Below are 17,438 nucleotides of genomic sequence, written 5' to 3'. Positions count from 1 at the left end.
ACAGTTGCCGACTGGAATGCACAATGTCATTGATATTCCTGACATGAGCATCGTCAGTAGACATTGAATGGCATTCTTCAACTTCTATCTGGCCATATTTAAACCGTGTGAAGCATTCGTTACACTGAGTATGGCTGAAGCACTCATCACCCTAGGCTTCCTGCATCATTTGAAGCAGCTTTCTTAAAGGCATCAATAGATATCTCTGTTGCCAAGGTATCACCGTGACTGATAAGTTATTCTAGCAGACGAATTAAAGAAGTTCTACATGTTCACCTGGTTCACTCATTGCAAATCTGGAAGCCATTGCTGTCTTTTCTTTCCTTGAAAGTGAGGAACTGTCAACTAAATATTTGTTATTTACCCAGTTGTATGCATTACAAAAAGTACCACAGCAGTTCCTCATCCACTGGTAGATGAATGTGCTAGTTGTTCGAAATATGTTCTAATTTGTATGAAAAATTACAATTCACTGACAGAAAAGTAAACTTCTTTCTTTCTCTTGAAAGTAACTGAAATAATGAGAAAAATTCAGATGGAATATGTGTGTACCACTCCTACAATATATATCGTCTGCATATGGGCGGTATTTTTCAGACAATGAAAGGTATTTTGTTTTTACTAGATAATTCACATTTCCATGCATCATTCTTTTTTTGGAAATTACTGACAATGACAAGTCCCAGAAAGTGGAGGTGAACAATAAAAGTTTTGCTGGTAGCACGAAGCAAACCAGAATAGTTGTATTTGTTATTCCATCTGTTCATCAACCACTGCAAACATTACTCACACACCACAGTGCTCATGTAAAAATGATAACTACGTCCTGTGTCATATGCTTTGTGAAACTTTTAACACCGGTAACTCATAACTTGACATTTAATATCAATAAATTGTACCTTTTCAAGAGATCCTCAATGTGCTAGTGTTTCGGAGCAACATTTATTTATAGAACATTAGTTAAAATGTGTTTATAATTTAGAAAAACACACCAAATACAAGCACCCAGGTGCTTTAGCCAAATTATGCCTTTGAAAGGAGCACAGCTACAGTACCTCTCGTAATGTATACGCAAATAAAGGCACATCCATCATTGAAAGAAACACCGCGATATCCTTTCTTCCTCGAGTGCTGGTTCTACAAGTTTTGCAGGAGAGCTTCTGTTAAGTTTGGAAGGTAAGAGAGGATGTACTGGCAGAAGAAAGCTGTGAGGACGGGTCGTGAGTCACGCTTGGGTAGCTCTGTTGGTAGAGCACTTGCTCCCGAAAGGCAAAGGTCCCGAGTTCGAGTCTCAGTCCAGCACAGTTTTAAACTGCCAGGAAGTTTCAGTTGGAGTATAGTCTCACAATTGAGGAAGTAACAACAATAAAGTTTAATAATGGCCAAAGCAAACTTCATAACATATGTTCTTCAATTTTGTGTGGTACAGTGCTGAGAAGCAAAACCTTTCAAAACATTGAAATTTATTTGCCAGTGAAACAAACAAACACGTCAAACAATATTTACAAGGGAATAAACAGAACCTGTTTACCATATCCATTATGTTTCTTTTGCTTACATGTCTAATGTAATTAACCACTGTATTTTTCTCATTCATTCAAGTTGGCTTTTTTACTTAAAATGATGTTTAATGAAAACTGCTTCATCAACTAATGATGTTTTTTATGCACAATGTGGACATCAGTTATATTCTGTTTTTGTAAATCCTAAAAAAGTTTTTATGTCTGTAAGAACACTAAAAAAAAAGTCGCCATGTAACATTTGAAATCTGTAATGAAAACAAAGCAAAATAGTATGATAGAAATTAACAAGACACAAAATTCACAACTATAACATAGTATGTGCAATGATAGCAGGTTAACTCCCAATTTTAGCAGACCATGACACCATCACAACTTTCTTCCCGAGAAACACTGACGTGACACAATAGTCACTTGGATGAAAGAGTGAATGCCACCATTTGAAATGCACTCTGAAATGTTTTTTTGATGTGGTGTGACAGCCAGTATGAATTTGCCTTAATGTGTTTGATTTGGTGTCTAAACAGCACGAATTTTTACTTCCAAAAACTTATTGCAATTTAATTATGTCAGCAATGTATGCTCTTTGCAGCTCATGAAAATAATAACTTTTGAGTACGTACCTGAAGAGAACAATGTATCAGAATTGTGTGTGGTATTTCTTTCTTTTCCATCCTTTAAATTCAGTTCTCTATGATTACTTACTCTTGATGTTTTCAGTCTCATGTGATCTCGCCTTTATGCATTTCACACTGAATTATTTGCATAATATAGTAGTAAAATAATGTGGTTATTTAGCTCACAACTGAAACTTACATACATAATAAACAATGGAATCTGCTTTCAGTAATTGTAAAGCCTTCTGACAGTGCTAACACATGCATGTGAGGTTGTGAAAACAACATCCACACCTCTCAAATGTATCCAGAAACTAACATTAAAATTCTCATGAAATATTACTTTATCCTCCAATTCCCAATCTAATTACCTGAAGACTGTTCATTAATCCTTTCTCCCTATTTAAACATTTCTGTCCGTAAGTGTAAGCATTCAGATCCCCTCTTCACTTTTCAGTTAATATTTAATACTTTTAGTAGCAAGATGCTTTGAGAGCTTGTGATTTTTTAGAATACTGATACCAAGTGTTAGCATTCTCTTTTCGTTAGTGTATGGTTCCCCGTTATTGTTACTGTGGTGTGCATACTGTAAGACCTTCGGTACACATACCATCAGATTATTTGATTTGTCGCTCTAACAAAGTAGGCGAGTGTCAGCAATATGTCTCGTGGTCTTATCGTGGCATGTTTATCTTCCGCCGTTAGGTCATATGATAGAAACGCCACTTGCACGCTTAGAGTAGCAGATTGACGGTGACCAACTTTAAACAGAACTTGATTATTTTCAGACACATTTATTAAAATAATAACAATCATAAACCTTACTTAACTTCAGAATGAGATTTTCACTCTGCAGTGGAGTGTGCGCTGATATGAAACTTCCTGGCAGATTAAAACTGTGTGCCCGACCGATACTCGAACTCGGGACCTTTGCCTTTTGCGGGCAAGTGCTCTACCAACTGAGCTACCGAAGCACGACTCACGCCCGGTACTCACAGCTTTACTTCTGCCAGCACCTCGTCTCCTACCTTCCAAACTTTACAGAAGCTCTCCTGCGAACCATGCAGAACTAGCACTCCTGAAAGAAAGGATATTGCGGAGACATGGCTTAGCCACAGCCTGGGGGATGTTTCCAGAGTTCGAGTCTCGGTCGGGCACACAGTTTTAATCTGCCAGGAAGTTTCTTACTTAACTTGATTCTGGATGCTATTTACAATTGACAATCTGAAGTTCCTTTGGTCTTGGTACGTTAATCTTATTCTCACATATCTCTGATACTTGACAAAGGGTCTATACATTTCTCTTCATGGCTATGTACAGGAATATGATAATCTTATTAGGCACAGACTGAAACTTGACTATAGACTGGTACAGACTAATGCAGACTGCTACAGACTAATGCAGACAAATGCATACTAATGCAGACCGACTAATCGGAGGTCTGTACACTCGTTATAATACCTCGCACATTCATGCATCACTGCGCGAGTGTGATCCGGGAGGAGAAAAGGTTCTACGTTAGCAGCAATCTCATTGGCTGCGTTACATATTAATACGCACATCGGCGGAAGCAGAATTTGGTCCGTCTCTATGACAGCACCATCTCGTAGTGCGGAGACGGACGAGCGCTGCGCCTGCGCTGTTGTGCTTAGCGGTGCGCGCTCTAGTGGGAAAGATGTGTACGCGCTGACTATGCGGAACTATGTACACAACAGTTACGCACTGTCCTTAATCCATATACATAGGTTTATGTGTCAATCTTACCATGGTTTTAGTTATGAGTTATTCCTGTCTTGTACTGATTTCTTATTGTATTATAGGAACTGTATTCTTATTTAGTGCCAGCATCACAAATTATGACGTGTATAGAACCTTTTGATTAGTATTTTGATTACCATTCTGTACCTTACTTTTGTACTTTAAATACAAAGTCATTTTGTCACCTAATGTTTCAACTTATGTTTTTCTAATTCTTTAGTTTTTTTCCAGTTACATCTTTCCATAACATGTAGCATAGAGACGGCATGATTTATTACTGAGTAAATTCTGTTTACATCAAGATTAGTGATTATTGGTGACAAAAGTTACACCACCTAATATCGTGTCAGACTTCCTTCTGCCTGGCACAATGCCCAGTGACATGGCTCATTGTCATCCACAAAAATTCCATCATTGTTTGGGAACATGCAGTCCATGAATGGCTACTAGTAGCCAAACATCTAGAGAATCCAGTTCATTCCATATAAATACAGCCCACAACATTATGGAGCCACTGCTAGGGGTCTGCACAACACTCTAATCCTGCCATCAGCTCTTTCCAGCAAACTGGGTCTCACCTGACAAAGTTAAGGTTTTCCTATAATCTAGGGACAAACAGATGCAGTCGAGTCCAGGATAGGCCCTGGAGGAAATGTAATGCTGTTAGCAAAGGCACTTGTGTCAGTCATCTGCTGCCATAGCCCATTAACACCAAATTTTGCCACACTGTCCTAATGGATATGTTTTTTGTGTGCCCCACAATGATTTCTGCATTTATTTCATATAGTGTTGCGTGTCTGTTAGCAGTGACAACACTACGCAAACACAGCTGCTCTTGGCCGTTAAGTGCAGGCTGTTGGCCAATGTGTTATCCGTGGTGAGAGGTAATGCCTGAAATGTTGTATTATTGGCACACTCGTCACTGTGGATTGCAGGTTATTGGATTCCCTAATGATTTCCAAAATGGAATGTCCCATGCGTCTAATACCTACTACCATTCTGCGTTCAAAGTCAGTTAATCCTGTCACGTGGCCATAACCACAACAGAAACCTTTTCACATTAATCACCTCAGAACAAATGACAGCTCCAACAGTGCACTGCCATTTTATAACTTGTGAAAGCAGGACTGCTGCCATCTGTATATGTGCACATCACTACCTCATGACTTGTCACCTCATTGTAATACACCAGTACAAATGTTAACAATATTTGTGTACCTTGTCAGCATCTTTGTATTGCGTATTTTCCATTTACCAATTTCAAGCATTCATCGTCAATTAGCATCCACCTCTTCTCCATTCAGTTCTTTATTATGTGAAGATTTGATCCTGATAATCATAGTCATCTGTAATGCCTACACTGATGGTCCAAAATGTCCGTACATGATTCCTTTATAGGGGCAGCGGCATTTACAGTAGTTGTAGGAGCAAAAGTCTGGATGATTTTACTGACCTGACCTTGTAACAATAATCAACATGGCATGACTATGTCGGTACTGCCAACGGCTGAAAGGGGAAACTACAGCCGCTACATTTCCGAGGATACGCAACTCCACTGAATGGGTAAAATTGTCCTCCATTAGAATATCTGGACTGGATTTATTGAAAACAATATAGTCATAAAAAATACTCCTCTAACATTCCATGAATCGTGTGGAATGTCAGATCACACAATAGCGTAATTGGGTAGGTAGATTACAGAATTTGGAAAGATAAGTAGATAAGCAGAAATACAGTGAGAATTGGTAAGATACAGTGACAGAATGGATTTCTGGCCAATTGAGAACAAGGCTGTCAACACAAAATTAAATAGTCTTAATTTAAAAAAAATAAAATAAGAATGTGATATACAACTGTGATCAGTACAGTGAACGTATTTTTTGTAGCTCAGACAGATGCAAGGACAAGACCCATTGTATTTGTACAAGTATACTTAGTATACTTTACACGCCTACTAGTTCTGCAGAGGATGATGATGATGATGATGATGATAATGATGATATTAAGAAACTCTGATGTAAAATAATTTATTTGCTCTACTAAGGGAGATGAAAATTTAATTGTGATGGGGTTCTGCAATTCAGTATTAGGAAATTGAGGACAGCTAAGGAAACTGTACATTTCAACAGACATAAAAAGATGTTATGATATAACACGTAAATTATTATCTCTGAAATGTACTATTTTTGAGAAGACCACAGACAGTCTCACTTGTGAATGTATTTTCACGCCAACAGTCTTAGTGCACATGTAAAAAGTGTGTTAGAATATTGGTTTGTAGCTATTTATGTGCAAGATGTTCACAATGGTAACAGTTAACATAATTTACATCATTTCATGATGTTACACACATTGTGCTACATTTTTGTATTCTTTTAGCTTTTGCAGTGCCAGGTGACAATGGCCCAAAAGGACTGAAATTGCAATTGTAAAATAAATAATTTCTACAGGCAATGGTGAATGTGGTGCCCTTTGAAAAAAATCATCATAAAATTGGAGCTTTATCTTATTTTTAACAACATCTTGGATGCCATTGGGAATACAACTAAAAACACTGGATTCATCTTGCATATTAACATGATTTTTTTTTTTCTTGCACAGACAGATGTTTGCAGTGTTCACTGCCTCACTGTGTGCAGTTTCCTGCTCTAAACTAGAACTTGAAATTAATATAAAACCTCCTGTATGGTCTCACTTGATGTTACTGCCTTCAATACTACACCGACACCCAGCAACACTAGAGCTATTTGAAGTCACCCTTGGGGCAAGCGAGCTTATAGGAAATTTCTTCCTACAGTTCACATGAAACTTCTCACAAGGAAATCAATTTCCAATTTCTGAAATAAGTTTCGTACATCATCAATATATATGGGCACTTTCTACACCAGTAGCTGAGTGGATGACGCATTGCTGCTCCCAAGCAGGTCACCAATAGCTTTTGTACACTGCCTGATAAGGAAGGTGAAGTACCCACGAGGGGACGAGGAAACAAAATGAAACTTCACTTGTTGAAGGTTCTGTGATGTTATTTCACTGATTGCATAATCAAATCAAATTTACAAAGAAATTAGCAGTGGTAGTCCACTTATCAGTATGACACTGCACACCCTCTGGCCTGTATTCATGCACTGATTTGGTTGGGAAGGGTGCCATAAAGTAGTTGTATCCCATTGTGAGGCAAGCTGGCCCACAAATGTTGTAACTATCCTAGATACTGGCACTGGATAGATTGATGTCTGCATTGGTGCACACTTGTTCTGTCAGAGAACTTTCTGGCCACAGGAGTACCTTAACATCATGCAGACAGTTCATAGTGACATGTGCCACATGTACATGAGTGTTGTCCTGTGGAAAAATGGTACCACAATCCTGTCACATGAAAGGTGACCACGAGGATGCAGGGTATCAGTTACGTACCATTGTGCCGTCACAGTTCTCTCAATCACTAGCAGCCATGACCAGAAGACATACCTGATGGCCACCCATAACAGGATGGATGAGTAATACTTCTGTGCCTCGCCAACATTGGATGAAAGTGATCTTTTTCCAGGCTGTCTCCATACTTGGCAATTATGTTCACTGGGGTATTGTACAAGCACAATTCATAACTGAACACAATGTGACACTGTCCATCAACAGTTGCAATTCACTGTCACAGTACCAGTCCAAATGCAGTCATTTGTGTTGTGGTGTAAACAGCAGCCTAAGCATGGGATGGTAATCTAGTCTGACTGCTCCTAGTCTCTGTCCAATGGTGCAGAAAGAACAGAATGTTGCAGAGTCCATTGATTTTTCTCATATGACAAACACAGATGTGAAGGGGTTAAGATGCACTTTGTGAAATGATTTACCCTTGTGCTGGTCAGACATGCTTGACTGGAGTCCGCCTGCTTAGCTGGGTGGTAACATGCTCGCCTCCCATGCAAATGGACCCAGGTTCAATTCCCAGCTGGGTTGGAGATTTTCTCCACTCGGGGACTGGGTGTTGTGTTTTGTCCTCATCATTTCATCCTCATCACCAGTGCGCAAGTCACCCAACGTGGCGTCAACTGAAATAAGACTTGCACTTGGGGATGAACTTCCCCAGATGGGACCTCCTGGTCAACGATGCCATACATTCATTTCATTTCATGCTTGACTGGATTCTTGTTGACAAATATGCCTGCCCTCATGTTCCCCTGTAGTCCAACACCAGGCCACTATCATAACCGAGTGCTCTACAAATCTGGATATTGCACTATTCAATCAGCCAGCCAAATGGAGACCCATGAAGATGCCCCTTTCAAACACTGTTAGGTACTTTATAGCACTTTCACACATGATTATGCATCATCATCATCATCATGATCACTCAAGATCTGATGATGTTCCTGCACTTTACATATCCTATGGGGCCAGGTAATAACACTAAACAAGAACAACACTAATGCAGTCTGATGTGCATTCTACCTGTCACTGAGAACTGCAATGTTAATCAGTTACATAATCGCCAATGGTGTGTACATGTACATTTACGAAGTTACATTGGCATCTGACCATGTTTTCCAGGTGCTTAACCTTATGCCAGGCCTTGTATTAAGCAGTCTTACTTGTTCATCAATGAAAAATGAGTAACGTCACCATACTACGGCATCGGACCCAAAACTTGACAGTTTTTAAGAAAATGAAATCTCTGCAGCATGAAAACAATTTGAAAGGCATACAATAAGTTCACCAAAATCTGAAGACTGCACTTTGGATAAAGCACAAAACAATAAATATATTATATACAGCTTCCTGTAACTTCAGCTACTCTCTTCATCCAATCATGGAGGACAGATAAAAACAGCAATGTGTTAAATTTCACAAGATTTAATTATAGTTAACACACATTAGGAGGCAGGGTTTACTGCTCTCAACTTCATTTTGAAACTTGCTTAACTGGTGTTCATATTTGTTTTGACAGCAATAAGGATTCAAGTATAAAAATAAAAGTTTAAAGCCAATAGACAATGAGAATTACATCTGCAAACATCAAACAAAAAACTTTGTTTCAAAGGGTAAACCTTCTTGCTGAAACCATTCTTTTCTGTATCCTGGACAATAAACAAATACTGGAGTAAACAGAAGATAAGATTGTATCAATGTATTTGAAATAACTTTGTGGAAAATTACCATATATGTTGGTCAATTGCAAATATTCATCATAATAACAATCACTCAAAAATATTTTCTGCTAAAATATAGCCAAACAATTTATTGCCGAATACCTCATAAAAGACAATCTAAAAAATCTGCACATGAAGACCGCAACGGAGCAAATCTGAAAATAAGGAAAACAAACATTTGAAATAAGTTAGATTACCTCATTTCTCACCCTCTGTTTTGTAAAAACTTGCACTCCCACAAGAACAATTAGATCTTAATACAGAAAATACTGCAATAAACATTTGTACATTTTGTCAAATAAGACAAGTACAGTTCCTTTTAATACATAACACTGTATTATTGGAAATGAGATTTAATATCTTAAAATCAGTTACATAAATAAAAATGCTCTTAACACTGACTATGGAAAAATACTACTTTTCTTTATTTCTGCAATCACAAAGTGGTCTTCATAGTTATTCCCATTTCTTGAAACAGCAGAGAGGTTAGTGCATAAATTCCAGGAATGGGAAGGTGACCCCACGTACGGACCAATTTTGCCATTCTAAGTGTATAGAATGAAAGCACACTGGCTGATCTGGTTAGTGGGATGAATTTTTACATATATCTCATCTACGGTACTTCGATTCTAACTCTAGTTTGTGTACTTAGTTACAGCAATCTCAAAAAGTAACATCTGCGATAAATTAGTGCTTCAAAATAACCTACTACACGGTCCAGTTAGATTAATGTGACCACTGCCTATGCTCGGTGTCAACATGCAATAAGCACTTTTAGACTGCAGGCGACAACACTAGCAGTAGAGGGGATATAAAGTATGCCAGTAGGGCGTGGAAAACATTGTAGTCATTGTCAAAGCAGAAACGAAGCAATTTATCTGACATCCAAGGGCATGATCACTGGTTTCCAAGCCAAAGGTGGAAGCATTTCTGAAATGGCTAAGTTTGTAAACTGTTCTTGTGTCACTTTGGTTAAAGTATACCACTCGTGGCAAAACATCACTGCCCAAAACCAGAGTTGTAGCAACTGTGGTGCAGCACAGGTACTGGCAAATACACATGTAAGTGGTGGGCAACTGATCACCCGTATGGACAATGAGACTACTGACAATGCCTCCTCAACGACCATTCAGTGGACACTGTTGCAGCACATGGGCCTCCGCAGCAGGCACCTGGTTCAAGCACCCATGCAGACTACTGTTTATCAGCAATGAAGACAGAAATCGGCGTGCCAATACTGCCACTCTTCTACATCTACATCTACATCCATACTCCGCAAGCCACCTGACGGTGTGTGGCGGAGGGTACCTTGAGTACCTCTATCGGTTCTTCCTTCTATTCCCTCTTGTATTGTTCGTGGAAAGAAGGATTGTCGGTATGCTTCTGTGTGGGCTCTAATCTCTCTGATTTTATCCTCATGGTCTCTTCGCGAGATGTACGTAGGAGGGAGCAATATACTGCTTGACTCTTTGGTGAAGGTATGTTCTCGAAACTTCAACAAAAGCCCGTACAGAGCTACTGAGCATCTCTCCTGCAGAGTCTTCCTCTGGAGTTTATCTATCATCTCCGTAACACTTTCGCGATTACTAAATGAACCTGTAACAAAGCGCGCTGCTCTCCGTTGGATCTTCTCTATCTCTTCTATCAACCCTATCTGGTACGGATCCCACACTGCTGAGCAGTATTAAAGCAGTGGGCAAACAAGCGTACTGTAACCTACTTCCTTTGTTTTCGGATTGCATTTCCTTAGGATTCTTCCAATGAATTTCAGTCTGGCATCTGCTTTACCAACGATCAACTTTATATGATCATTCCATTTTAAATCACTCCTAATGTGTACTCCCAGATAATTTATGGAATTAACTGCTTCCAGTTGCTGACCTATTTTGTAGCTAAGTGATAAGGGATCTATCTTTCTATGTATTCGCAGCACATTACACTTGTCTACATTGAGATTCAATTGCCATTCCCTGCACCATGCTTCAATTCGCTGCAGATCGTTCCTGCATTTCAGTACAATTTTCCATTGTTACAACCTCTTGATATACCACAGCATCATCTGCAAAAAGTCGCAGTGAACTTCCGATGTCATCCACAAGGTCATTTATGTATATTGTGAATAGCAACGGTCCTACGACACTCCCCTGTGGCACACCTGAAATCACTCTTACTTCGGAAGACTTCTCTCCATTGAGAATGACATGCTGCGTTCTGTTATCTAGGAACTCTTCAATCCAATCACACAATTGGTCTGATAGTCCCTATGCTCTTACTTTGTTCATTAAACGACTGTGGGGAACTGTATCGAACGCCTTGCGGAAGTCAAGAAACACGGCATCTACCTGTGAACCCGTGTCTATGGCCCTCTGAATCTCATGGACGAATAGCGCGAGCTGGGTTTCACACGACCGTGTTTTTCGAAACCCATGCTGATTCCTACAGAGTAGATTTCTAGTCACCAGAAAAGTAATTATACTCTAACATAATACGTGTTCCAAAATTCTACAGCTGATCGACGTTAGAGATATAGGTCTATAGTTCTGCACACCTGTTCGACGTCCCTTCTTGAAAACGGGGATGACCTGTGCCCTTTTCCAATCCTTTGGAACGCTACGCTCTTCTTGGTGGTGATAGATGGCCTTTTCAGATGATTCATGTTTTTATGTTCCATTGGACAGCTGAATGTTGGCATGTTTGGCATGCAACATCTGAAGGCAAAAGCGTCCAGGACAGAGGAGGTAGCATTACTGGTCAGGCGAACGTTTTCTTCCAGGACTTCAATGATTCACTTGCTGCATGTCCTACAGCGATCCACACGGTAAAAAGTGGGTTACTGAGGCTTTTGGCAGGTGTAAATATTTACAGATACTGGTGTCTATATTATAGGGTTGGTGCACAAGTTCATAGCATTTTTCCACAAGTTTAATAAAGACAATACATACATGTAACAGAGACTTTAGTCATCAATAATATATTCTCCTTCACTATTTACAACAGTCTATCAATGCTTTTTGATTCTGTGATTGTAGAAATCATGTGGTTTTGAAGCAAAAAACTTGTCAAGCTATATTCAGAGCACATTTTCATCCATTAAGGAAGTTCTTTGAAGGCTGTTTGACAGAGTGTGGAAAAGGTGAAAATCTGAGGGTGCAAGATCACACGAATAAGGTTGGTGCAAAATGACTTCCCAATCCAACTCTTGTATAATGTTTTTTGTCAGTCTAGCAGAATGAGGGTGGGCATTATTGTGAGCATCACTTCACGCAATCTTCCTGGTCATTTTTTTGGACCGTGTCCACAAGATGCCTCAATCATTGACAATAAATGTCAGCAGCAATGGTTACACCTCAGGGAAGCAATTTGCAATATACCACACTGTCACTGTGCCGCCTGATGCATAACATAATCTTCTGTGACTGTGCAAAGGTCTTTCTACGGAGAGTTGCCATTTTGTTTGGGCTCAACCACTCCTTTCTTTTCCTTATATTTGCATAAAACCTGTAATGAAATAGCATAGAAATGGTCGGTGTTGTTCACAAGCCAATTGAGGATGAGCAAACAGAGATGCACACATGACCACCTGCTGATTTTTGTGATTTTGGCTTAGAGCACTTGGCATACACACACCCATTTTTGATCCTTCCATACTGCATGCAAATGTCACATGGTGATGGAATCATCACAGTTCATCATCTTTGCCAGTTCTCGAGTCCACTGACCAAGATCATTGTGGATTAATTCATTTAAACAACATTCATCAAACCCCGAAGGTGTTTCTGACCCTAGAGAATCAGTGTCAAAACGATCTCCTTAAAACAAGAAAACCATTTTCGTGGCATGTTCTGTCCAATGGCACTATCTCCATACAGGGCACAATATTTCTGGCTGCTTCCACTGCTGTTACCCCTCAACTAAAATCAAACAGAAGCGCATGTCGGACACATATTGATTTCTCCACTTGGCACTCCATTTTCTAGCATCCACAGCTCCAGTCACTATCTCCAACAGTGAACTACATGTAAAACATAACAACCAATAGACAAACCCATAGCAACCACAATATTAACACGCAAAAACAAAAATACTATAAACTTATGCATCAATCCCTAATACTAAACTGCTAGAAGCTAATCTAGTTACATTTGCAGATTGCCTATTTAATGGCTTCCAAGGGCAACAAAATTTTGATTTTTAAGTATTTCATGAAATTACCGACTGAATTTAAAAATCTTAAGTTAAACCTTTAATACGATAAGACAAGTATTAAAGTTAGAAACTGTGTGTATGTATTGCAGCAGTATAATTTGCATTGCTTAAATTACCCAAACTATATTATTGCAGTACTCAAGAATGAGAGCACTTAGAAATGTCCAACAAATTTTACACTTAATTTCAAACCTTTCTGAAACTTTTTCTCATTGACACTCCCTGCAAAATAACGAAAGAAAAAAAGATTATTAAGATTATCCCTAGCTATATTTCCACTATCATGCAGTAAAACTTCAGCATCAGGCAAAGACATTTTAATTTATTATTTCTTTCCTACCAGCTCTAGTCACAACTCATTTTGCAAACACTATCCACTGAAGGCACCTGCAAAATTATATCACTGTATGACACACAATTCAGGAGATGTGATGTCACAGACAATGAAATTTGTGAACAGTTCGCTTTCAGCTGAAGTTTGATTGTTAAGAATCAGAGGTTTGGTGGAGGGGGGAGAGCGGTGTAGTTACTGGTTTTATCACATCTGGCACATACCTATTCAGAAAGAGAATGTGTGTAAGAATGCACTTGCAGCTGTAAGTGATGCTATGGTGTTATGCCAACTGTCAGCTGGGTGAAGGGACTGTACAAGATATATTCCACAAATGGCAGTGAACCTCTCTGAAATGGGGGACCTACCACCATTGAATGAAGTAATGTGGATAGTTAAGTTTGGTTCTACAACCTCTGATAATAAAGTTCGGTGAATGAAGTCAGAACAGTTGATCGGGCAACAGTGGCGGCTCACAACGCTGCACCTGCGCAGCGGCCGGTGTTGACAACCTGCCCTCACCGTAGTTCCATTGAGCATAGTTGGTGTTCTGCGTTAGACCTGTTGAATGAATTGCTTGTTTAGTGTATTGGTTCTCAACTGAGAACAGGACAATGAACGAGCAAAGGATCAATTTAAAATTTTGTGCTAAGATTGGCAAGACACTGAAAGAAATGCATGCAATGCTGGTACGTATTTACGGCGATCAAGCACTGTCCATGATGTGTGTGAACGAGAGGTTTGGCCGTTTTCGACAAGGCCGGGAAAGGGTTTCCGACAATCCCCGTAGTGGATGACGGCAACCACCGTCAGCGACAAAGACATTGAGAAAGTGAGGACATTAATCACGAACGCCCATCGATTATCTGTGCACATGATAGCAGATGAACCATGAATCCGTTTGACAAATCCTTATCCAGGAGTTAGGAAAGAGGAAAACATGTTGTCGTCTTCTGCTCCATCACTGGACTGATGACCAAAAGCAGGCACGTTCAGAGACTTCACAGGATTTTGTCAAAGCAGTGGATGTGACAACCAATTTCTTGAACTGTATTGTCAATGAGGATGAAACCTGGTGTCTCCAGTACAACCCTGAAATGAAACGGCAAAGCATGGAATGGTGTTCTCCAACATCACCTCATCGGAAAAAGGTCAGAGCCAAAACATGCTGCATCAAAACGATGCTCATCATCTCTTTCAATAGTCACATCATTATCCAAAAGGAAGTTTTACCTGAGGGAACAACAACGAATGCTGCACAGTACGTTGAAATTCTGAACCATTTCATGTAACATCTACACAGGGTATGACACCAGTACGCACAACAAGGTTCCTGGTTTTTTGTTCATGACAACGTTCACCCACACACAGCCAATATCGTCAAACAGTTCCTGGCAAAAAAAGGGGGTGGTGCAACTTGAGCATCCACCATACTCACCAGATCTCAATCCCCCAGGCTTCCTAATATTCCCTCGACTCGAACTCGCTTTGAAAGGGAAGAGATTTGACGATATTCCTGAGACACAACACCACATGAGGCAGCTCCTGAATACCATCCCAAAGGAAGACTTCATGAAAAGTTTCCAGAACATGTATCACAGATCTCTGGTGCATAGTTCTGGGAGGTGACTATTTCAAAGGACAGTAAGGTAACTGTAGTTCATAGTTCATCTTACAGGACTATTCACTTAACTTTGTCAGAGGTTGTATTTATAGCATTACCTAGTGTGGTATCACATCGCTATTAGTGAACATAAAAGAGCTGAGCAATTTTCTAGTTATGGTTTATATGCTATAAAAATAAGAATTGTGTTCTGCAGGTTTTGCCTTGGTCAAACTGGATAAGACAAGAAGATAATGTTGAAAAACACTGTGTTCGCATCTAAATATGGCTTCTTGCTTCCCAACAGCAGCCATCTTCAATCGTTGAAAACTTAAAAACTGTTAATAGAAGAAAGGAAAGACCATTTTGGAAAAAGGCTGACTGAGGTTCTTGAAAAAGCAAATATTCTATTTGTAAAGATGAAAACGGTACATTATAGTTGTGCTCTCCTGAATTCCTGAATGAATATCTAATGTGTATAAGAACTTTGCATGAGAAAATTCGCCAGGTAAGTAACTTTTTTTTTAGACTGGAAATTGGACTGTGTGTTAGAAATAACTGAAAACAGCACCAAGACCTGGTATACCAATTCTTATAATGACTGAAGGACACAGCAATATTGTGCAAAAAATATAACTGATAGGTATGATTTCAATTTTCAACATTACACTGAAAACTATGGCATGAGGAAAAAATAGAGAACAAATTTGGAAAAATAAATCATTAAAAAAAAACACATCAAAAATGGCCATCAGATGGTATTGTTGTGTCCTGTCACTACTTTATAGGAAGTATTTCCAAGAAAAGTGTCGAGCAAGATACAAATTAAACAAAAATCATGATTAGTAGCAGCAATTTTTACAAAGGTACAGACGGTGTTTAGAAAGGATAGATTGCATGCAACCGGTGGTGGAGTGTTCGTCGCTGTTAGTAGTAGTTTATCCTGTAGTGAAGTAGAAGTGGATAGTTCCTGTGAATTATTATGGGTGGAGGTTACACTCAACAACCGAGCTAGGTTAATAATTGGCTCCTTTTACCTACCTCCCGACTCAGCAGCATTAGTGGCAGAACAACTGAGAGAAAACTTGGAATACATTTCACATAAATTTTCTCAGCATGCTATAGTCTTAGGTGGAGATTTCAATTTACCAGATATAGACTGGGACACTCAGATGTTTAGGACGGGTGGTAGGGACAGAGCATCGAGTGACATTATACTGAGTGCACTATCCGAAAATTACCTCGAGCAATTAAACAGAGAACCAACTCGTGGAGATAACATCTTGGACCTACTGATAACAAACAGACCCGAACTTTTCGACTCTGTATGTGCAGAACAGGGAATCAGTGATCATAAGGCTGTTGCAGCATCCCTGAATATGGAAGTTAATAGGAATATAAAAAAAGGAAGGAAGGTTTATCTGTTTAGAAAGAGTAATAGAAGGCAGATTTCAGACTACCAAACAGATCAAAACGAAAATTTCTGTTCCGACACTGACAATGTTGAGTGTTTATGGAAAAAGTTCAAGGCAATCGTAAAATGCGTTTTAGACAGGTACGTGCCGAGTAAAACTGTGAGGGACGGGAAAAACCCACCGTGGTACAACAACAAAGTTAGGAAACTACTGCGAAAGCAAAGAGAGCTTCACTCAAAGTTTAAACGCAGCCAAAACCTCTCAGAGAAACAGAAGCTAAACGATGTCAAAGTTAGCGTAAGGAGGGCTATGCGTGAAGCGTTCAGTGAATTCGAAAGTAAAATTCTATGCACCGACTTGACAGAAAATCCTAGGAAGTTCTGGTCTTACGTTAAATCAGTAAGTGGCTCGAAACAGCATATCCAGACACTCCGGGATAATGATGGCATTGAAACAGAAGATGACACGCGTAAAGCTGAAATACTAAGCACCTTTTTCCAAAGCTGTTTCACAGAGGAAGACCGCACTGCAGTTCCTTACCTAAATCCTCGCACAAACGAAAAAATGGCTGACATCGAAATAAGTGTCCAAGGAATAGAAAAGCAACTGGAATCACTCGAGGGTTCCAAATGATTGGAAAAGAGCACAGGTAGTCCCAGTCTTCAAGAAGGGTCGTCGAGCAGATGTGCAAAACTATAGACCTATATCTCTGACGTCGATCTGTTGTAGAATTTTAGAACATGTTTTTTGCTCGAGTATCATGTCGTTTTTGGAAACCCAGAATCTACTATGTAGGAATCAACATGGATTCCGGAAACAGCGATCGTGTGAGACCCAACTC

At 39.5% G+C, this 17,438-nt stretch overlaps 1 protein-coding gene across 2 annotated transcripts in view; it reads right to left on the bottom strand.

Annotated features, from left to right (window-relative positions):
• Positions 1 to 8,760: 8,760 nt before the first annotated feature.
• Positions 8,761 to 17,438, bottom strand: part of LOC126259832 (OCIA domain-containing protein 1-like) — a 60,172-nt gene continuing 51,494 nt past the window's right edge. The window contains exon 7 of one of the 2 annotated variants that reach the window (XR_007546564.1): positions 8,761 to 9,197. The gene's annotated coding sequence lies outside the window, so the exon portion shown is untranslated. The remainder of the gene's footprint in view (positions 9,198 to 17,438) is intronic. The other variant, XM_049956876.1, reaches the window with a different exon arrangement.

This window comes from Schistocerca nitens, chromosome 5 (assembly GCF_023898315.1).
Source record: "Schistocerca nitens isolate TAMUIC-IGC-003100 chromosome 5, iqSchNite1.1, whole genome shotgun sequence".
In the NCBI taxonomy this organism is placed as follows: domain Eukaryota; kingdom Metazoa; phylum Arthropoda; class Insecta; order Orthoptera; family Acrididae; genus Schistocerca; species Schistocerca nitens.
The sequence above is the reverse complement of the archived record's forward strand: the minus strand, read 5'-3'. Positions and strand labels throughout refer to the sequence as shown.